The sequence below is a fragment of the Salminus brasiliensis genome, chromosome 15, assembly GCF_030463535.1.
Source record: "Salminus brasiliensis chromosome 15, fSalBra1.hap2, whole genome shotgun sequence".
Taxonomy (NCBI): Eukaryota; Metazoa; Chordata; class Actinopteri; order Characiformes; family Bryconidae; genus Salminus; species Salminus brasiliensis.
The window spans coordinates 24501581-24504802 of NC_132892.1; positions in this window are offsets into that span (position 1 = coordinate 24501581).

Consider the following 3222-nt stretch of genomic DNA (forward strand, 5'->3'; position numbering starts at 1 on the left):
GTTTTATAAACTACCGCCCCTCCCCGCACCACCCCACCCCATCTCCCCCTTCACTCTGCGCCACACCCACCGGCCCCAAAGAGCGCCGCTCATCCTTGCCCACCATCGCGATGGGAGTAGGGATTCGAGTCAGGCTCAGTGAATCAAACGTCCGATTCAACGAGTCATTTTTTTCAATGCAATTATTTTCCACCATTCACTTACTTTCTGCTCACCTGCTACCTAACCGTGATGAGGCGCTAGGCGCTAGTTCAAAGGATTCAGTTTAGTGAACCGATGCTTTCGGGGGATGTGTCAGGGTGTGATCCTGGGTAGGTTGTGGACCCTCCGTGACCCTGACCAGGACAAGCAGATAAGAAGGAGAAGATCAATGAATGAATGAATGCTCTTGACCCATCCGTTTACCAATGATATCTTGCAATTAATCAAACATGCAAATCAACGATTCACTGATTCATAGGTCGAGTCCTTTTATTATGGCCTGCTTAGTCTGCTTTTCTTGATTTGCCTGATCCGTGTTGGCAGCTAGCCGTGTTGATCCACTTTCGGATCAGCCCTGTCAGTATATTGAGTGAGCCACTGGGCTACAGATCAGACAGAATCAGCACATAGGAAAGGAAGATTCATTCACCTATTTGGAAGCAGCCATGGTTGTCTGTGCCGCCATGACCTTAGCCCCAGCAAGTTCAATTCAGTGAGTGAACCTGATATGTGCTACTTCCACTAATGGAGTCATGCACATATGCATGGACATATAAAAGAGAAATAGGTATACAGAGGAAAATGTAGGCTAGGCAAATTCAAGATTCATGTAAATAATGTGGTATTTTGTAGGGATGCACTGGGTCATACTGGATCTGATTAGGTTTGACCGATCCCTAGTGTTTTATGTTGTAATTTCATTAGAATTACTTTTACAGTTAAGGTATTTAGCAGATGCTCTTCTCCAGAGTCACCTACAAATGTGCTTCTCTGTTTACTCTGAAAATACTATTCGCTAGTTTGTATTGGCTAGGACCAGAAAGATCCTACCATACACAAGTCATTATGGAGGCCACAGTATCCGGCACTGCACTTCACCCAAGTACTGTTAAAAGAAATGGGTCTTTAGTCCGCGTTTGAAGACAGTCTCACCCTTTTTACAGATGTAAACATTGCATAGATGGCATCATGGCACAGAAGGGCCAATGCAGTTGTTATCCAGCTAGATGGTGAGCTACTTAAGTTGGCTAGCTAAAGTGTTGTTGAGGTAGCTCACATCAATATTAGGTAAATAGAAAAGTTACGTTCCCAGCCATGTTAGCAAGCTTGCTCATTCAAAATGAAACCATTAAATTATAGGTCATAGTTTGAACTTGAACCAGTTACATTAGCTACCCTCAAAAAAGGGTTCTATATGGTAGTGGAACCATATATATTTGACTCGGCATAGTGGAAACCTTTGTGGTTCTATGAAAGGTTTAATGAAGAGCAATATGAAAAGGTTCCAATTGCATATGAAGACCCATTGCCTTTACTAAAGCACCCCTGAAGGACCCTAAAAGGTCTAGTGCTCCTAAAGCTTCTTCAAAATAAAAAAAACTTTGGGCAAGAGATAATGTTAGCTACCCCCTACCCCTGATTTAGGCTAATTTATGTAATTATGATACAGTATTAACTAACAGAAAGGTTCTCCCACCTACACTTTAGCCAGCCAGATACCTCGGGTAGCTTTGTCCACCCAAGCTGGAGCCTTTACCCTGCAGCTAGATGTAAGCAAAACATGAGGGACAAAGACTTTGTGGATATGGTAGCCTAAAGTCTATTGGACAGCTTAAATGTGCTTAAACAAGATCTATCTGATGAGAACAGCAGTGTCTTTTGTTAGTCATGTGTGCAGCTGCAGCTATTGAAAAGAGGAGAAAGGAAAAGACAAGAGAGACTGAATGAAGATGCATCCAGATACAGCCTGTTGCGAAGAGACAAATACTGCAAGCCAGAAAGGAAGAAAGAAAGGGATGGGCAGGGGAGTAAAATACGTATTCAGGGAAAAAGAGGGCCTCCAAACAAACTGCAAGTCATGGCACATAGACTCATACAGAGGCTAAAGGGAATCGTTTATGCTATCTGACACACATCACACAGTGTATCTATGGTGTGTTTGAAAGATAGAAAAATGGAGTTTGAATGTGTGAGCCCAACCCCACCTCCCTCCTCCCAGGCAGAGAAAGAAAGATGACTCATGTTTTCTGTCTGTCTGCCTGTCTGCCTGTCTGTCTATGTGCGTCTGTATTTACTTCACTTGGTCTTATCTCAGCATGCATCCGTATCTCTGTGTACAGTGTGCCTAGTGTAGATAACTCGTCATTCCATATATGAGCCATGTTTCATGTGGGTACACATCACTGGAAGTGGGGGTGGGCGAGAACCACTGATTTTCTAAAGCTAATACACTCTGTGTCCAAATGTTTGTGGACATCCCTTTCAATGAATGCAAGTTTAAGTTGCAACCACTATAGATGTGCAAATGCACAAACACAAACAGCCTCTCTAAGTCCCTGTACAGAAGTGTTCCAGTAAAATAGGACTTTCTGGAGTAGATTCTCTGAAGCACATTGTGAACATACTGACACTGTTCCTAATGCCAGGTGTGGACTGGCATGCATGGAGCAGTGGAGCTGTGGTCTCTGGAATGATGACAGTGCTCCAGAGTTGGGGATGAGGTGGAGTGGTGATCATCCAACATCCTGGCATTTTGAAAATCTCATTTCAAATAATCCTTCATATTTGTAGTATTTCCTACTTGAAGGTCTTGCTGTAGCTGTGATTGTGGTCAGGAGAATCCACCAAGTCACTCTCCTGACCTTAAATGCACCTGGAGCTTTAGAGCAAATCTATTAGTGAGACCCACCCTTTCTCTTAGTAAAACCCTCAAGAGGCCTGTAGCACTTTACCAAACCTGTTACATCACAGGCTGTAGGTTTTCTCAGCCGAGGTACCAGGATGATGTATCATCCAAGGTCAGAATTTAATTGAATAAACAAAGAAATGAAGTTAGTGTCAGTGATGTTAAACAAGACAGTTTCTGCCTGGTCATTATACAGCCTGCACATTTTAAGCACAAATCATATTGGAGAAAAAAATGACATACTATACTCACCAAGCATTTTATTAGGGATAGTATACTGCATTACTGAGTAGGGCCCCTGCTCTCAAAAAGCTTCAGTTCTTAATGCCATGGAG